Source organism: Sus scrofa, chromosome 11 (assembly GCF_000003025.6).
Source record: "Sus scrofa isolate TJ Tabasco breed Duroc chromosome 11, Sscrofa11.1, whole genome shotgun sequence".
Taxonomy (NCBI): Eukaryota; Metazoa; Chordata; class Mammalia; order Artiodactyla; family Suidae; genus Sus; species Sus scrofa.
In genome coordinates, this window is record NC_010453.5 from 8,340,730 (window position 1) to 8,361,173 (window position 20,444).

A 20,444-nucleotide genomic window follows, 5' to 3' on the forward strand; every position below is an offset into this window, starting at 1 on the left:
GTGGGGAGGGAGAGGGGGGTGGGGGAGGGGGAGGGAGGGTCAGGGTGGGGATGAATGGGGATGCAGGTGGGGGGAGGGGAGATGAGCTGAACAAAGCACAGTACCTGCTTTCAAAAGGTGTCCATGAGCCCATGAGGAGTGGAAAAAAAGGTGAAGGAAAGGAAAATGCTATTGGTCAGCTGACAATTGTAACTGACAATACAGGTAGGGAGCCCCGGGTTTTCAAATTGTGGAGCCTTTTTGTATTGTTTTGTTTTGTTTTGTTTTTACTGCAGCCTGGAAGCCAGGCTTTTCCTGCACAGACCCAACTGAGGGGCTAAGGTAGCTCTTTGATTCCTGCGGGCCTGTAAGAGTCCTTCTTCCCAGTCAAAAAGGAGACCAGCTCCAAGCCTAAAAAGGTCCATTTGCTGCTGCTTAAAAAACTTTCTCAGCTGAAGAGTTCTTTGCCCTTCTGTGGAAGTTTCCCAACTCGAAAGGCTGCTAACGTTAAGAACATGGGATCCAGAGCCAGGAAACGAGTTCTGCCTCGACTCCATCACTGAGAAACCACATGGCCTTAGTGCATCCCTTTGCCTCTGTACCTTCAGGGGAGAGAGTGCAGAAAAGCCCTCTGAGTACCAAGAAGAGAGATGCCAAAGCCAGGAATGATACTACCAAGCCCCCATGAGATGATGGAACTGGGCTTAGATGAGGATCATTCACCAAAATGAAAGACAACACCAGGGCAAAGAAAGACTAGAGGATTTCAAATTTTCACTTCCTGCTTAGGCTGCCCCTCTTGAACTGAGCTCTTATTCACAGAGATATTTTGTCCTGTGAGTAACTGTCCAACTTCACTTCCTGCTACACCTCCCATGCTGGGCCACATCAGCCGCTGTTAAAACACAACCCAATCCCAGCCCCTCCATGACTGTGCCAAGGGCCTTCCTTAGGTCTTAGTACCTTAAACCTGGCACTTTCTTACCTTCTTGGACTAACACTAATTGTACTATGACGATTGCTCCCTCCTCAGTCTGGGACCTCTTTGAAGACAGAGATCAGGGTACTCCTTTCGGGGTACCTAGGAAAGATAGACTTGGTTTATTGCATGAATGTATGGGAGCATGCAAGAAGCCATAATTCCTGCCCATAAAGAACAGAATCATGAGATACTCCAACGATGTGTGTTTCTCCAAAGCACTATCACTTGCAACTTAGTTTTATAACAGCTTTATTGAGCTATAATTCACAAACAGGTATCCTCAGCTTTGCCAAAGTTTGCTGTATACCACTTTGCGTTTATGAAAAATCTACATTAGTCATCCTTTTCTCTAACCAAAAGAAATCCAAAGATGGTTTTTGCTTTTATGCGAAAGGCAAAAAGCAAAAACAGCGTTCAGCATTTGATCTGCAGCAAGCCCTTATGGACGCAGTGCAAACCTCGGCAAGGAGAGTGGATGCCACACGAAGCTCCTCCCCAGGGAACCACACTCCGCATCTCAGCATCAATCTGCCATAGCTTTGAACGATGTCTCTGAGCGTCTGTGCTTTATCTTGATTTATTCTGTGTATTCGTTAGCAAGATGTGTCCTAAGGTAATTGCTTCTGTGCTTTATGGTATTTGGGGCTCCTGAAAGGTTTCGTAGGAACAGCCTACTGCAAGCAGAGAGGGAAACCTGTTCATTCAAAGTGCACAGTGCAGCGGTTTTCAGTTTATTTGGAATTGTGCATCTATCACCACTAACAAATTGAGAAACAGTCTCGTCACCCCGCAAAGAAACCCCTACCTATTAGCAGGCACTCCCCATGCCCCTTCCCTAGTAACCACTGATCTACTTTCTGTCTCGAATCTTCGTTTCTTAATTAAGAGGAATCTTAATTTCTTGTTACACTGTGTACATAGCATCAAATATTGGAACGCGCCGCTGCATGACCGAGAAAAGCTGAAGCAGCTTTGGTTTGGTGTAAAGTCCAGAATCCGTCTCCTTGCTCTGTGACCTTGGATAAATTGTTGAACCAGATCGTTTCCTCATAAACTGAAGTTTGAACAGTGTGTGTGTGTGGGGGGGGGCACCCTCAGGTTTAAAAACAAAACAAAATAAAACAAAACACCCCTCAGGGTATAATTCCATTACTCCTTTTCCGGGCTTCCCTAATAAATGTCTTTTTATCATTAAGATTTCACCCCAGAATTGCGGCGGCCGACGCCTTTCCGTGAAGGACCCTAGAGCAAATGTTTTCTCTTTTTCTGTTCTTTTCGGTCATCCGTTTCTGGCGAACAGAGGAGAAACTGCAGAGCCCGGGAGCGGAGTCTCGCGCGGTACCCGCAGGAAGCCTCGCCCTGCCGGGGACCCCACCCTCCGCGGCGCCCCTGGAGGGAGCCCGCCGCCGCGCGCGCCACCGGCGCGGGAGGGGCGCGGCCCTGGGGGCGGGCCCAGCAACTCCGCAGCCAATCCGGGCGGCGGCGCGGCCCGGGGACCGCGGCTGGTCCGGCGCGCAGGGGGCGGGGCGCCGCTTGACAGTGGCGGTCGCCGGGCAGCGGAGCCCGGGAGCAGCGAGCGAGCGCAGCGCAGCGCAGCCCAGGGAGCGCGAGCGGCGCAGGCGGCAGAGGCGGTGGCGCGGGGTCACCGCCCGCTCCGGCTCTCGGCGCAGGGGAATAGCCTCCTGCGGCGGCAGAGGCGGCGGCGGCGACGACGTGCGGGCGATGCTGCAGGTCTCCTCGGGCGCCGGTGTCCTGACCTCTTCCTGAAGGTACCCAGCCCCGCCCGCCCCCTCGCCGCGGGCTCGGCAGCGCCCGGGAATGGCTTTGTGAAGCTCTGGGCTCGGGCGGTCGGGCGGTGGGCTGGTGCGCGGGGCGGGTGGGGCTGGGCGGGGCTGCGCTGTCTGGGCCGCTTTCCCTGCGAGGAAGAGGGTGGCGGCTGAGGGAAGCGGGCTGGGGGAGGAGGGCTGTCTCCCGGCAGCAGCTGGCGGCTTTGCCATCCTCCGTCCTCCTGCCCCCATGTGGTTTGCAAGAGGTTTTGTTGCAGCAGAAAGTTTGACGCTGAGACACGAGGAGCCGGACTCGGGGGTCCCGGAGACCCGCCCCTTTAGAGGGAGGCAGGTCACCCTTGCCGGGGACACCAGAGACCTGAATGTGTCTGGTCTGGCGTGTAGGAGTCCAGGCCACTTTCTGACCCGAGCGGCATTCCTGACACGGGCTCTTCCCTGAGGAAATTCCCTGTGGGACCCCCCTCCTTGGGGCGGGGGCTCGCCGGAGTCAGGGCGTCCAGAGCCCCCATACTGTGGCTTTCGCTGCAGGTAATTAAGTCTGCCCTACCTGCTAATTAAAGATCCCCAAACATTGTGTCCAGGGTGCCCTGGTTACTTCCGTCACATCTTGAACAGTGTCTTAAGACCACATGCTTCCAACTGGAAGGGCTGGGTTGGTGCTGGGGAGCACGTGAAAAGGTGTAGAAGTTATGGTCCAGCACTTGGGGTGAGGAGCAGGGAAAAAAAGAGAATACCAGACACACGTACCCACTTGAAGATAGGAGAAAGCGTCAACCTTCCAGAAGAACAAAGAGGTGGCTTATTTGCTTTACAAAACTTCCTCTAATGCGGAGAAGTAGAGTTAGCATTGAGTTTTGCACAAAACTGTGGGAACACGTCCGTGGGGACGTAGCTCGGCGTGGAGGTGGTGATGTGGCTCTCATGTGGACTTGAGCAGCTCTCAACAAGTATAGGTTGAATTCTCTTTAACTCTAATCAGCCTGATGCCTTTCTAACCACACGTGGGGATTCTCAGAGTTACTTTATTCGTTTCTTCCCAAGAATGTTCATGCCGCAAGTCAACTACCTCATACCAGCTTTTGGGCCCTGGAGACAACCTTAGCCAAGGACGTCAGCATCGTGTCCTGGCTCATAACATTTGCCTCACAGCAGGTCACACCACTTCTGTAAGAACATTCACTTCGTGAAGAGAAGGAAACCTCCTTAAGCAGTGGTGACACAATATACTGAGCACTTACTATGTGCCAGATATATTACAAGCTGTTTTCTGTACATTTTAACTCTGATTCTTACAGTCGCCCTGATGAGGTGTCATTACTTGCCCTCTTTTAGGGTTTAAAGGGTTTTGCAGTTTTTCCTAGGTTATGTGTCATATGATAGAGGTGGGATTTGAACCTGGATGTGTCTGACTCCCTGCCAACGCTTGTGTCCACCACCCTATGTTCTCCCAGACCCTTGTGAGAGGCAACTGCCCACATTATGGGACTGGAGGAGATCCACATATGGCAGCATGGACTGTGTCTCCTGGCCTCCTAGATCAGACCGCTTTATAGACTGTCTCTCCCTCTGGGAACCCACCACGGTGTGCCTGTGTTCCGCAGATGTTTCCTTCACCAAAGGGTGACATCAGGGATTCTGCAGACTCTTCCAGCACCCTGCCAACCCCCAGGATGGCAATCAGGTGGAAATCTCCAGACATGTAAACTCCTTGCCCTTCCAGATGCCTTAGTTAGTTCCAGAAGACAGGTTACCCAGCGTTTCCTGCATTGGCACTTAAGGAGCAGTCTCTATTTTAAGTTTACACATATAAGCACACACACCCCCCAACCCCACTTGGCAGCAGCACATCCCCTGCAGTGTTCACCCTGGCTCACTCCTCCCCCTGTACTAACTGTCAGGGCATTCCTGACCCAGCCCAGCCCACTTAAAACCAAAGACGGAACCGGAGTCTCTGGGATGGTGCTGTTAGCGCAGGGAATCCCTGGTTTCGCCTCTAGTGAGCAGAAGGCAAATTAACTTAGGGGCCTCGAGCAGGAAGCAGACCTTCTCCATAGTGCGAAACACATGCATGTGGGGTAGCCTGTTGTCAGCACTGCAGAAGATGTGTGTCACCATATAGAAATGCTTTTACTGGCTATTTTGGTGATGGATGCGGCCCCATGCCTACTTCTGATCTGATTACTCACTTTTATACTGAGCCAGTTGTCACTTGGTTGAATGGTGTCAAAAACTGGTGTCACAGTTGTGAGAGTAAGTTCTGAAGCTGTGCCTAAAAAATGTGTCTATTGTTATAAACTTCAGCCACTGTTTTTATTATTTCCCTCGAGTGTGTGTGTGTGTGCGTGTGTGTGCGTGTGTGTGTGTGTGTGTGTGTGTGTTCTCTCCCTTGGTATAGTGTTCGACTCTCTCTGGTTCCAAAATGATTTGCAGTGCTAAGGCTAAAAAGAAAGAAATGCGTTTTTGAGCTGTGACCATATGCTGCCTGGAAGCATATCGCTGTAGTTGGCGTTTTACTCATGTTACTCTAGTGCAAAGCATCTCCAAGTCCCATGTGCAGGCTCTGGGACTTCGAATGGGCTTTCCTGTCTCATTATTCCACTGCATCCCCTGTAGCAGTGATGAGGCTTGAGTTTAGAAGACAGTGCTGTCACCTCCCCTCTAATATCTCTACACTGCCAAACACTGGAGCAGCACTAATTCACGTTGGGAAAGTTGAACATGAGGTTTGCTCACCGTCACTCTTGCACCAGAATGGAAAGGTACCAAAAACATTTGGGGGGATAAAGAGTGAAGTTGACATCTTTAAATGACTAGGAATCTATAAAATGATAGTGAATTGCTGATATCATACCATTCTCCTGAAGTTGGCTATAGGCAGATGCCTCACTAACCTAAAACCGTCCAGCATCAGCAGACGTCCACTCTGCATTCTGTTCTATTTTTAAGACTTCTCATTAACTAGCAGTCCACATTTAATTCCAAATTTCATCAAATCTAAAATGTCATGAGCTCTTAAGACATAGCATTATTTTTGTTATACAGGAAGAGGAAAAAACCGCCAGTTGTGTGATGACATGCCACTTCAGCAGTCGTCTTCCGTGACGCTGCATGAATATGTCACACCAGCTTCTCGTTGTTTTCAAGTTTCCTTCATCTCTGCCATGGGCTTTGGTACTTTTTCCTGCGGGTACCTTCAGTAGGTACCGTCTGTTGCATTGCTTATGGTGTGATAGGCAGTGGGGGTTCCATATGAAGAAGATTCATCTTCTGTGTTTTTCTTCCGTTTGGTGTACCATTTGGAATTTTCTTTGCAAGGTAATACAGAAATGCCACACAAAGATAAATGTTTCCTTTAGTAACATAACTTTTATGCCCCCATAAAAGTTCGTTTTGCCTTGGTGCATACACAGTAACATCTTTAAGTGCCAGGCCATAGTGTAATCTTTTAGAAAGGTAATCTTTTAAAATGACAATTAAAAAGAACACGTGCTGCGCTAACGTCCCTAACTTAGTGGAAGCGACAACAAAATGAATAGTGATGACCACATTTATGCAAATGCAGGGAAATGACAATTGTGTTGTGACTTCTGCCAGGTTGCCAGCAGTTTTAAGAGACCAACAATGGTAAACCACATCCTGGTTTCAGAGATGTTAAAATGCGGGGGGTGGGGAGGGGAACGGGGGGGGGGGGTGGGGGGGATGCAACTTGTCAATGAAATGTGGCACGTTCAGTTTCATGACCTCTAACCTGCCTACCTGCTTGCACTTATTCATTCATTCATATGGTCATTCTTTTTGTTAGGCGCAAGCTCCAGGAGGGCAAGGACTTTTTCTGTCTTGTTCTCTGGCATATGTCAACCACTTAGAACAGTCACTGACACATAGTTAAGCTGCACAATAAATAGCCATAGAAGGAGTGAATGAATATCCCCCTTGGGAGATAAGAAGACACGTCAGGCAGCTTACTACTGCCCTGCTGTAGTGAGAAAACATATTCTTAGACTCATGACACGGACAGAAATGCCAAATGCAGCAAAGGCTACAGAGCAGCTTTCAGTCCTTCGTGGTATTTACAAAGCCCAATCCACCATGTCTCACGCCATTGCAAAACTGGTTTCCGGTAGAATAAATTCCACTGTGGCTTTTATGGATGTTTGACCACTGATGGAATTGATAACAGCTAGTATCTTGGTTCTCTTATATGACCCAAAAGCATTAATTACTTGCATTTTATGCTCAGTTCAGTTTCATGCACTTGTCCTTTGTAGGTGTAACATGTGCCAGACGACAGGTAAATATCTTTTCCTTCAGTAGTTTCCTCTGAAACAGACACTCAGGGGTGGTGACCTTGTCTGAATGGACGTCCCCAAGAAAATATGTATCTACTTAAAGGCCTCGCCTTACAGCCCACTTTTTAACCACCCCCAAGGGCCATCTTTACATTTTGACATTTGACAAAGAAAAAGACAAAAGAAAGAAAAGAGAAAAAAAAAAAAAAAAAAGGGAGGGAGGAAGGAAGAAAGAAAGGAAGAGAGGAGGGAAGGAGGGAGGGAGGAAAGGACAGCAGGAAGCCTTGATGGGCAAGCCAGACCCCCACCTGCCAGCGCCTCTGCTTCCTTGTTGTTGCTCCCTGGTCGAGCCAAGGGCACTTCTAGGCCAGGGCCAGGGGGTGGATGAAGATGCCAGCAGAAGGCGTGGCTGAGAAGGAGCAGCAGGCTCTGAAGCCGTCCTGAGGATGGAAGTGGACTAGCATTGCCCTGACAGCCCCCCAGTCTCTGAACATAGTAGCTGAACCTGCAAAGATGCACCCAGATTCCAGTCCAGGGAAATGTGGGACTTTAAAACACTAGGTGACAAACCAAGGTTACTCATGGGTTCTAGGATTAATCTAGGCAGCTTGTTCAGGGAGAGGGTAACTGCGATGGGCAGAGGCTTCGTGACTGCCTCCCCTGCCTGCCCCCGCGCGCGCACACAGGTGTAGCTGCTTGGCCTGGGAGATGGGCTGGGAAAGGACCTGGCAGCTAAGCCAGAGAAAGCTCTTTCACATGGAAAAAACCATGGTGGATTAAATCTTTTTGGTTTCAGACTCGGATAACTTGCATGTGATTACTTTTATTAGGAATTGTGGGCATTCCCGTCATAGTGCCATGGAAATGAATCTGACTAGGAACCATGAGGTTGTGGGTTCAATCCCTGGCCTCTCTCAGTGGGTTAAGGATCCGGTGTTGCCATGAGCTGTGGTGTAGGTCGCAGAAGCCGCTTGGATCTTGTGTGGCTGTGGCTGTGGCTATGACATCTGTAGCTCCGATTGGCCCTGTAGCCTGGGAACCTCCATGCTGTGGGTGTGGCCCTAAAAAAAAAAAAAAGAATTGTGTACATGGGCCTGACAAAAAAAAAAAAAAAAAAAAAAAGGCTTAAAACTTGTTTTTACTGAGCAAGAAGGGTAGAATGAAAAAGAACCAAAACAGAATAATCTTACAACACTGTGGTTCTGTGGAGTGTTCTAGTGGTGCCCAGGATTTGTTTTTATCAGTTATGGTTAGACAGACAGATGTGGAAGTGACAGTCCTGATGGAAGAAGTTTATGATGCTGACAGCCTCCTAGAAGCAGGAGCCTCTGTATATGATGCCTGGGGAAGCTGTGGGCACAGAGCGGGGGGAGATGGGGAGTGTGGACAAGAGTCTTTATTGTGGTTCCCACTGGGAGGGACAGGAGGGGCAAGGTAAGCAGGTTTGGGACTAGCTAGTCTGAAGAATTTCAGAGGCTCTGGGACAGGGGCTGTTGGCAGGTACCTGCCTGTGAGGGGATGAGAGCAGGTAGTCAGGGGCTTGGCGGGGCGGGAGTGTGAGAGCCAGTAGGAGGTGATTAGGTGTGTGGGCTCTGGACTGGTGGGTTTGCACCAGAAGGCTCGCTGAAAGGCAGGTTGTTTATCTCTAGGAATTGGCTCATCCTGGGAGGGGCAGTCCCTCCAGGGTCCTCAAGGCCCCAAGATGTCAAAACCCCAGAATACAGAAGATAAAAGGCATGGTTAATACACAGGGATTTTTAAAACGGCCAACTACTGAATCAGGCCCAGGTGCAGCCAAATGTGCAGAAATGCCCAGCTCGGGATCTGACACCTGCTACCCAGCCAGCAAACATTCATTAAATCTGAGTCGTGGTGCCAGATGGTCTGCCCATGCTCACAGTCAGTCTCCGCTGGGTACCGAGGTCAGGTGTGCAGTGTCCATCTTGAGAGAAAGAGAAAAGCGAGAAACTGCGCCCTGTGCGGAGGCTCCTGAGATGAAAGATGAACCACCCAGGGTGAAGAGGAGGCAAAACACTTAATTTCCAAAAACATAAATGAACCCTTAAGCAAATACATCTTCAGCTTTAAGATCTTAAAATATATAAGGTAATTATATCTTTGGGGTAATTCCTTACTTACAGTGGATTTGGAATATCAATAGAGAAAGATGGGAAGTTCCCTGGTGGTGCAGCAGGTTAAGGACCCAGTGTGGTCACAGCAGTGGCTTGGATTTGATCCCTGGCCTGGGAACTTCCACATGCTGTGGGCACAGCCAAAAAGAAAAAAGCAAAAAAAAGAGGAAAAAAAGTCAGGAAGCCTGGAAGTGACAGGCAACTTTGTAAAAGGTTGTTTTTCAAAGTAAAATTGTGAATTGTGTGTTGCGAATGGTGTGCTCGGGGGTAGACTTCTAAGTGTGAGTCACTCATCAAAGCATGAAACATACTCTTCTTCTCAACTGCACAGTCAGGATTGATCAGCTGAACAGACGATTGACCTACGTATAAAGAGTGGTCCTGGAGAGAGTTATTTGAAGGCAATTAATGGGCCATGGGGTGGCGACAAGTCTAGACATAGAATGCATGGTTAATACACATGCATTAATGCTTTAAAGTGTGCCTGTTTAACAAGTGTTTGCTTTGAGGACACTGATAGAAGGTGGCGATGAGTTGAGATGGACCTGAGCTTGGACTCCAGGCTTTCGTCTCAGTGACAGATGGCAGTGCTTGAGGGTGGCTGTGTTCCGACTCACAGCTCAGTGAAGTCAAGGCGCTGTCCCTCTAGTCGGCCATGGGACTTGCCTTCATTTGGTTGGTTAATGGTCAGAATGTCTTCAAAGTCCTATGACTTTTCTTAGAATCCTGACCATGCACGTTACAAAATGATAATAAAGAAAACATGAGGAGTTCCCGTCGTGGTGCAGTGGTTAACGAGTCCGGCTGGGAACCATGGGGTTGCGGGTTTGATCCCTGGCCTTGCTCGGTGGGTTGATGATCTGGCATTGCCGTGAGCTGTGGTGTGGGTTGCAGACGCGGCTCGGATCTCGCATTGTTGTGGCTCTGGCGTAGGCTGGCAGCTGCAGCTCCGGTTGGACCCCTGGCCTGGGAGCCTCCAGGTGCCGCGGGAGCGGCCCAAGAAATGGCAAAAAGACAAAAAAAAAAAGAAAAAAGAAAACATGAGCAGATCAGTGGAATCATCTAAGAAGGGCAGGTCCTTCGCAATGCGACCTCTGAGGCTGCCCTCTGCGTACAGTTCCTTCGGGTCTGTGACTCTGCACACATCCCTTTCGAGATTGTGTAGGAGCTTATCTGTGTTGATGGAAACTGCAGGAATGTTTTCACTGGAACACAGCTGCTCCCCTTTTGTGTTTCCACGCTGACGTCATAACTCTTTAATTAAAGTAGCCATGGTAGCCTGAACTGGCCGGCGAAAGTACCTCTGCCTGGCGTATGTTGCTGACCTAGATTTGATGTGGGCCAGGACGGGCTCTGGATTTAGCCCCACCAGCGAGGCACTGTCTCTTCACCTCCCATACAGGCTTTTCTGGCCTTTTAACCTCTGATCCCCTGCAGGAATCAGGCCCATGGCAAAATGGAATATTCAGTTGGATGGATTTCAACTATCCAGTCACATCAACCTGCCTCTTGCTTTCAGGGATTTCTCAACATCAGTGATACGCGTGTCTTTGGCTTCCTGGAGCTCTTTCTTTGCGTTGAGGTTATAAGTGAGCCCCCATGTGGGAGGGTTCGGGGAGAAGGGGCAGCCTCCTGGGAGCTGATCCAGGTCTTTGCATTCTGTTCTAACTTGAACCTTCATGAATTAGAATTGTTCTCTTTGGGGAGTGGAGTGGTAAGAGCCATACCTTTGCTTATCTCCTCAGCCCTGGAGCCTAGGAAATGCCTGCTTAGTAACTATTTGTTGAATTGTAAAATAGGGTTTGACTGTTTGACACAGAAATTCCCATCCTTCTTTGGCTCAAAGGTTCTTATTGCTTACGAATAAAAGTCCTCACAAAATACTTGGTAATTTGATAGTTGAATCATCTAGAATAGGGGATCAAGAACATCAAGATTGAAATTTTAGGGAGTTCTCTGGTGGCCCAGTGGTTAAGGTTTGTCACTGCCATGACTCGAGTTTGATCCCTGGCCTGGGAACTTCCGCATGCTGGAGTGGGTGAGGCCAGAAACAAAACAAAGCAAACTGAAATTTTAACAAATAGATAAACTTGCCTTAACAAATTAAAAAAATGTATTACAAATGAACATTATTAAAATTCTATGATGTTGGATTGAAAGCTAGGCAGATTAAAAATAATAGTATCAGAATTATAGATTTTGATTTAGATTTTTTAGTGAACTTAATTTAACACGTACAGAACAGCAATACAGCTTTTGAAGGAAGGATCAATCACCTAATGAAGCTTGCTAGAACAGTGGAATAACAGCTTGAAGAGAAAACAGTAAGAAAAAGAGTAACTGATATCTTGGTCATAAACAAATATTGCAAAAAATTTCCAATAAGACATAGTGTTAAATATTGGAGAAAAAAATCCTGTAATGATGGAGACAAGTCATACTTTTGTCCAGACCCACAGAATGTATGATGACAGTGCGAGTGAACCCAGATATAAATGATGGGTTTCGGCTGGTTACCATGTATCAGTGTAGGTCCATCCATTGTAACAAATGTACCACCTGTTGGGGGATGTGGATCTTGAGGGAGGCTGTTCACCTGTGGTCGACAGAGGGCATATGAGACATCTCTTTGCTTTCCCCTCAATATTGCTGTGAACCTAAAACTGCCTTAAAAAAATAGAGAAAGAGAGGAGGGAAGGGAAGGAGGGAGGGAGAGAAAACCAGCAAAGCAATGTATTTCTTCCAAGTTTGAAGGCAGTGAAGATTTTTCTGAATATTCATGTCATTTTACAAAAGACAGATGCATTGGAATACAGAAAACTGAAAATCACTTAAATAACAAAATATAATAAAACGATTCTAAAAGACGCAATGGCAGATTGAGAAAGAACATGGCTAATGACAACTTACCTAAAATGTGTAAGGAGTTGATTTCAGTATGAAGCATTGCATCATTTACGTATTCCAGGAGGTCGAGGGCGATGAGCAGCCGTTTTGGATATTGAAATTCAACTGTTAAGACATAGAGAACAGACCTGTGGTGGCCAAGGGGGATGGAGTGGGGAGGGGGAGGGGAGAGGGATGGAGGGGGAGGGGAGTAGGGTGGGGCCGGGATAGAGTGGAGGAGAGAGTGAAGTGGGAGTTTGGGGTTAGCAGATGCAAGCTATTATATAGAATGGATAACAACAAGGTCTATCCTGTGATAAGCCATAATAGAAAAGATATATATATATATACACACACATATGTATGTATATGAATCACTTTGCTGTATAGCAAAAATGAATACCATGTTGTAAATCAACTGTACTCAGTAGAAAAAAAAAAAAAAAGAAATACAACAGTTAGATCATCATTTGATAGGCCCAGTGCACGAAACATACACATTAATCACTGCCACTCAAAGGTGTAGTTTGTGCTTTGACAAAGATCAAAAGTTGTTTGGAAAGTTGGAAATTGTATATCCACCGATGGCTTTCTCATTTGTTGCACTAGTAAAACGTAAATAACAATAACAATCCTTGAAGCACCACTAGAGAAGGCAAATTGTAGGGATTTTTATTCAGAAATCACTTAAGACAGAATTACATGTCAGAATTTGCTTCTCATACTTGTTTTTTCCAGACAGCAGAAAGAAATTCAATGAGAGACTATGATGTAGACACTTAGAGATGCTGGTGGCACATTACACAGTATCTCTAGCTTAGCTGTATCTCTTAAAAGCACACTTATCAGGAGTTCCCTGGTGGCTCAATGGGATAGGGCTCCAGGGTTGTCACTGCTGTGGCTCTGGTCACTGCTGTGGTGCAGGTTCGATTCCTGGCTCAGGAACTTCTGCATACCACTGGGGTGGGTAAACAAACAAACAAACCCCAAACAAAAAACAAACCCCCACCACCACACACACATTTATTATTATTAGAACCAGTTGTTCAGGTTTTGAGATCTGGTCTCAGTCCTAAAATGTTCACTTCAACGATGTTTTTCTAGTTTCCATGGGAAGTAGAGCTGGAAACTCTGTGAGTATGGCATGCCGCTGCAGAATAACCTTCTGGACCATCAGAAGGATCCGAGTGGAGGTTGGGAGGTCCCTTGAGCAGGGCCTGCGTTGTATCGGATATGTTTTGGGGATGGCAAGAGCTTTGACTAGGACTGAGCTGGGCTTGCCATCCCCTTGTCAGGAATAGGTGCTGTGCGGCTGGTACCAAGCTAAACTCTTCATGTCCTCTCCTTGCATCATTTAACCCCCACCCAGCCCCCGGGGCAGAGACCCTGTTAATATCTCTAATTTATAGACTAGCAAACTGAACAACAAAGAGGTTAGATTTTTTGCCTTGTGTCACCCTGATGGCAAGTGGAGAAGCCGAGAGAAGAACTTGGAGTGTCTGAGCCCAGAATGACGCATTTAAGCACCTACATCATACTCTCAGGGAGGGCGTTTAATGTCCCTCAGACTTAGCTTCCTTGTCTGTAAAGTGGGGCCATTCATTCTTACGGGCAAGTTTGTTGTGAGTTTGCAAGAGAGTGTGTATAAAATATCTAGGACCCTAGATGCAGAGCCGTTGCCTGTTGTTATTGTGGTGGTTGTTGTGGGAAATGACTGTAGTGCAACAGTCTCATCAAAGTCCAGGTATTTGTGACTCTCAGATCCAGCCCATCACGCCCCTTCCCTGGGCATCTGCTCTGTCCTGGTTGTTCACCATGACACAGCTGCATGAGCTTCTTTCCTGACCTCCCTGAAGTCCAGTCTCGAACCCTCTCCTCTCCACCAGGACCCATCTTTTCTTCCTTCCATAGAGTGACTGGATGCATGGGAAGCTGCAGAATTGGAAGAGGAAGCTTTAAAAGGGAGGTGGGGGAGTTCCCGTCGTGGCGCAGTGGTTAACGAATCCGACTGGGAACCATGAGGTTGCGGGTTCGGTCCCTGCCCTTGCTCAGTGGGTTAAGGATCTGGCGTTGCCATGAGCTGTGGTGTAGGTTGCAGACGCGGCTCGGATCCCGCGTTGCTGTGGCTCTGGCGTAGGCCGGTGGCTACAGCTCCGATTTGACCCCTAGCCTGGGAATCTCCATATGCCGTGGGAGCGGCCTAAGAAATAGCAAAAAAAGACAAAAAAAAAAAAAAAAAAAAAAAAAAAAAAAAAGGGAGGTGGGCAGAGCAGCACAATGCCTTGCAGGTACCTCCACCCCCTCACCAAATCAGTAGAATTAAATCATCAAAAGTAAAATAAGAGAGGAGTTTCCCGTCATGGCACAGTGGTTAATGAATCTGACTAGGAACCATGAGATTGCAGGTTCGATCCCTGGCCTTGCTCAGTGGGTTAAGGATCCGGCGTTGCCGTGAGCTGTGATGTGGGTGGCAGACAAGGCTCGGATCCTGAGTGGCTGTGGCTCTGGTGTAGGCCGGTGGCTACAGCTCCAATTAGACCCCTAGCCTGGGAACCTCCATATGCCTCGGGGGTGGCCCAAGAAATGGCAAAAAAAAAAAAAAAAAAAAAAAAAAAAAGTAAAATAAGAGGAAACTTTCCACTCAACACTCTGGTGCCAAGAACTGGGAAATGATCATCTCCATTTGTTATCCCTCGAGTCCTGGATCTGTTATCTTCCCAAGTAAGAAGAAAACCATAGGCAACCTCTAGTGTACTCGTGCAACGACGACTATAGAGAAAGGGTATATTATGAATTCCATAAAGTCTTAAGTAGTTAGTGACCTTAAACATTCTTATAAATAAAGATAAATTCCCGTTTTTCTTTCTTTCTCTTTCTTTTCCTTTCTTTCTTTCTTTCTTTCTTTCTTTCTTTCTTTCTTTCTTTCTTTCTTTCTTTCTTTTAACGTTTATTTTTTCCATTATAGTTGATTTACAGTGTTCTGCCAATTTCTGCTGTACAGCAAAGTGAACCAGTTATACATATGTATGTGCTTTTTCTCATGTTATCCTCAGCCCTGTTCCATCACAAATGATTGGATATCATTCCCTGTGCTATACAGGAGCATCTCATTGCTTCTCCACTCCAAACGCAATAGTTTGCATCTGATGTTAAAATACCTCTCATTATGTTCCTCCTGCCCTTTCCTTAAAGAAATCCTGGGCATCCATTTAGAAGTTTTTAGAAATCAATTGTGAAGTTACTTTTTTATACTCACAGGTCCCACACCATGGGTATATGACACTTCATGAATACATTTTGAAGACATTTTAGTGCATTTAAAATAAATTAATGTTAATATGTTTAAAATATGTCTTATCAGGCAAGTGATATATGTTCAGTGTTGAAAAATGTAAAGATTTATTTAAGCAAAAGGAAGAGAAAAAAACCATTCATAATTCCACCTCCTAAATGTAATCAGTTTGCATGTTTCCTCCCAGATTTCTTTTTTTTCATGTATAGATATATTGTATACAAGATGGAATCTTGTCTATACTGTCTTATAAGTTGCTTTTTTTCACCTAGCACAATTTTTCCCAAATATCTCTCCATGACAGTAAATCATTACATAGATTTTTAGACAGAAGATCATCAGACCTCAGTCCTTGTGTTTTGCGACACCAGAAAAACCTCCGCTTAGCGCTAAGGCCAAGGACTTTGTCGGTCTGTATACGAAACACACTCTGCCTTGGGGAGTTTTTAAGTACCTCGAGCGGGTTTCACCTGCACGGGGAGCGGTCTGCATCTGGACCCCCACCTCTGCCCACTACTGCTGTCATCCTGAGCCGCCCGCTGTTTATCTGCAGGGGGTCTCAGTGTCATCCTGGTGGTTCTGACACAGAAATACAGACAAGCTTTTCCTGCCTGGCATCTCCTGATAGCTGAACCTCAGGAGACACAACCCTGCCAACTGGCCTCTTAATACCAAGACCATCTGCTGATCAAACACTGCTGTTCAGCATGCTGACACCCTCCCCATCTTATGGTTTCCATGTCTACAGCTGGCTCTCCATCCCTGCCTCCCCTGGGAGCCAAGATCCCAGTGGTCATTGAAACCCACAGCTAAGGACCAAGCTTCCTGATAGCTTAAATCTTCTTCGCCGTCCATCTCAACTAGAGCTGTTCACAAATGGCCTGATGAGCTTCTCCTCCTTGTATTTCTCGTGATTAGCCTCTGATTCAGAGCAAATGTGCAGTGGGGTAACTGAAATTTGGTCGCCAGATGGACAAGCAATCAGTCTGTCTTTATGATCATGCGGCTTGAGTGTATCAATCGCTGAAACCTCCAGTGGCTTCACGGTGAACACTAAGCCAGGTGTTTTTTACCAGCAGAGGCACTTCCTATTCCTTCATGGTTCTTTATCCAGGCATTTTACCAGGAACATGTAAATTGCTTTTTGCTACCTAGGTTCTCCAAAAGCCCATGACCGCTCTTCGAATAAGTTCTTAGTAATTAATATTTTTTAAAACACCGTCTTCATTTCCTGTATCCAAAATCTGCCATCTTACCTCCACCTTCCTGCAGAAAAAAAGTGTATGGATGGACGGATGGATGGATGGACACACACACACACACACACACACACATACACACACACACACAGAGTCTGTGTATTTACGTGTATGTATATGCATACGTAATACACACCAGTACACATTTTAAAAAAATGAGCCAGAGTCACCATTCTCTAGTCACAACTATTTTTATTCTTTGACCTTCTCCACGAGGAACACCGAGCCTTGAAATCACCAGGCACCCAGGGCACCCAGGCCCGCGTGGGCAGCTTCTTCACCTGTCTGGTCCTCTCACCCCGACTTCAAGCCTCCTTTCAGCACGGCCATTCCTCTTCTCCCTCTTCTTTCATTCTCGACAGTGCCCTGACCTTTTTGTCATGGTATTTTCTGCAAGCATCACATCAGTTAAAGTTTCCAGAAACAGTGCTACCTATTGAAGAGGTTTTTAGTTCTTTTGTTTTTTGTCTTAGAAGAAGCCATTCCGTGCTTCGACTTTCATGGCACTCCTGCAGCTCGTTGGGTTGTACCTGCAAGAAAGGGTTACTGCCCTCTTCTTCCGTCAGAGATGCTGAGAAGGGCTGTTTTGATTTAGGCTCAGCGCAGCACTTATTCTGAGCTTTCTCTCTGTCTTGCTGTATAAGTGGCTTATTCCTCCGCAGTGGTGGTGATCCAGGCCCTGGGGGACCGCTCCAGCCTATTCGAATGAACTATCAATAACGTTAAAAGCCTTCCTAGACACAGCATTTGCCAGCACTTACAGGCCAGTGCAAATGGGATGAGTGGCTTTTGGCTGTTTTCGGTTTCTCCTCAGTGTTTGTTAAACAGTCAAGGCATTTATCAGAAATGGCCGTTGGACACACATTCCAGTACGTGCTTTTCATTGTATTTTCACTGAAACTGTGGGACTCGATTTCTTGTTGGATCATGTCCTTGGCCCCAGAAAGGAATCCTGGAAGTGTTGAAAAGGAATTCTGTGTGAATTACCCCTATTTAGCAGAAGACCAGTCAGAGCTGGCACAGCCTCCAGAGCTTTCAGTCAGGACTGAGTGTGAAGACTGTTGATTAGGAGCAGGGAGAGGGGGCCAGGATCTGCCCCCCCCCCCCCCCGTCCCCCTCTCCCACCCAGCAGAGCATCGCAGGCCCACTGACCCAGCGAGGGGCCAAGCCAGCTGGACCCCAAGCTAGAAACTAAGAAACACAATTCAGAACGAGCCAGGGACCTGGGGAATGGCCTCGGCGGATTTCATTTGCATCTCAGATGGGCTTCTCCCTTGGCGTTTGTATGAAAGGCAGGCAACGTGAATCATGGATTCATTCCCTTTCATGCTTTTTCTTCTCGTCTTTCCTTTTGTGAGAGGGGGTGGGGGTGGGAGGCGTCTAGAGCTTGGATCAAGTTCTTAGAGCTTAGAGGAATCCATAACGAAAAGTGTTTAGGAACTATTTCAGTTTTTCTCCCCAGTTTAAAACACCCTTCCCTTTGCTGACTGTAGGGTTTAATTCAGGTTATCCTGGAAGGGAAGAAGGTGTTTTAAACTCCCAAGTTCAGTTACTGGGGCTTGGGGGGGGGAGCCCTTTAAACCCAAACCTTTATCTTTCTGGTTACCCACTGAGTCCCGCAAATGAGAGAGTCAGAGGGAGGCTGCTCTGATGAGGCTTAATGGTGTGGGGCAACTCCATCCACTGTCAGCATGGTCTGAAGGCTGTGGGAGGATGCCGGACCACGGAGGAAAATTGGGCAAAGTGGCTGCCTATCCAGCTCTGTGAACAAACCTTTATTATTTTGGCTCAAGCAGACATATGTGCCCACAACTTTGACGATAGCCCCAAACAGCTAAAGGTCCAAATACAGCTTCGGAATTCTAAATTCTAACATACACCTTGCTAACAGTAACCTAAATGTATATGATCTTTTGGATCATCAGTGTCGTAAGAATTTATTATATTCATTTTGTTTTCCACTTGGAATGTAATTTCCTCAAGAGTGTTGGTCTTGGTCAATATGGAAAGAATGGATCCTTGAATGACATATGTACATTCAGCAGAGTCTCCTTTTTAAGAATGACTTACCTGAAGTAATATCAATCAGAGTGAAGCCAAGTTATAAACAATTAGGTGGGTTTTTTTTTGTTTTGTTTTTTTTTTTTTTTTTTGGGCTTTTAGGGCCGCACTTGCAGCATATGGAGGTTCCCAGGCTAGGGGTCCAATCAGAGCTGTAGCTGCCGGCCTACACCACAGCCACAGCAACGCCAGATCCAAGGCACGTCTGCGACCTACACCACAGCTCACGGCAACGCCAGATCCTTAACCCACTGAGTGAGGCCAGGGATGGAACCTGTGTCCTCATGGATGCTAGTTGGGTTTGTTAATCGCTGAGCCACGAGGGGAACTCCTACAATGAGGTTTTGAGAATTTAAGGATTGTCCTTTACTATATCACACACTGGGCTGACTTGACTAAATATACATTTAAGAAAAAGAGATAAAGATATGCAATTTTTATTTTTAAAAGTTTTCTATTTTTTAAAGTTGTTATGATTATCTTCATATCAACATTATTACCTGTTGTAGAAAAGGCTCAACCTTATTTTAAAGGGGAGTGTCTAAGTAATTTTTATTTTGCACTGTCTGATTGGCTCCATTCCCTTCTGCTAATCTTTTGAGTTATCGTGAGTTCTGTCTGTAAACTGAAAATAAAGTTTCTGGATTTTTGTGAATGGATTTACTTATGTGCAAAACTTTGCAAAGTGGTTTCTCTCTCTTTTTTTTTTTTTTTTTTGAACACCCATTAAATAAGAGGATATACTTTACTGAAAGGAGATCTTCATTGAGAATTCACCAACCAAAAGCAGATGAAAGTGATGCCTGCCTGAAGTTAATCTGATTATCCCAAATTGATCCTAAACCGTTGCTGCCTAAGTGCCCAGTTGATCCCTCTGTTTACAAACCGGGCACTGCCTTTGACCTCAGCAGTAGCTGTTTGGAGGGCGGGTGCAAAGTCGGTCACTTACCACTTCACAAACACAACGAAGCCTCGTGTATCTCAGGGATGTACTCCAAATATGTTAGTTTTTCAGAGAACTTGAGCTCACTTTTGGGTGACTCTTTCTAAAGACACTGTGTCTTCTGAAACAGAGCTGAAGTTAACGTTCCCTTTTCTGGAGGGCTTGAGCCTTCAGTGGGAACATGGGAAGGTACCTGCTGGGGCTGGACAAGTGTACATGTGGGGTCCCTTGTCCATTAGGCTAAGTTACCCCAGGTGTCTTTGCTTTCTGACTTATTCAGGCTAATTTTTCCCCGGGCCTTTTCCCTCCACAGGTCATTGTGACTACTAGACCTAGTGGAGTATTTACATATATCCATTTCCTACGGTTACCTGAATGGCTCCACCCCATTTTTTTATGCTATAAAGAGCACTTTAAAAGTTCTGTTCTTTAAAAAATAGTAAGAGAGTTAGGATTGACTACATTTAATTGAGTCACGACACTTCTGGGTTTTAATTATTCTAAAAATGGGTTTGGGTAAAAGAATAGCTTCTAGTTCGTTGTTATGCCATTGGTAAAATTCTAAAAGATACCTTACAAGTTTTAATTTTTGAGCTCTTTAGAAACTGTAAGTGCAAAGCTCCTTATCCAGCTTCAGGTGAAGTCAGTCTGATTGTAACTTGACCAAAAATGTGGGTTTAATTTATGTTGTATATGTGAAGTGCAAATCGCATGAGTAATAAACTAATGCAAATAATAAAGACCTAAGGGGAAATTAAATGGGAGTTTTGAAGAGCTCACATCATGCACAGTATGTGTAACTGTAACTTTTTAGGAAGTGCAGAAAGATTTAAA

At 46.3% G+C, this 20,444-nt stretch overlaps 1 long non-coding RNA gene across 2 annotated transcripts in view; it reads left to right on the plus strand.

Annotated features, from left to right (window-relative positions):
- LOC110255743 overlaps window positions 2,500-20,444 on the plus strand; it is a 131,421-nt gene continuing 113,476 nt past the window's right edge. For both annotated transcript variants that reach the window (XR_002336485.1, XR_002336486.1), the window contains exon 1: window positions 2,500-2,730. This is a non-coding gene — a long non-coding RNA (uncharacterized LOC110255743). The remainder of the gene's footprint in view (window positions 2,731-20,444) is intronic.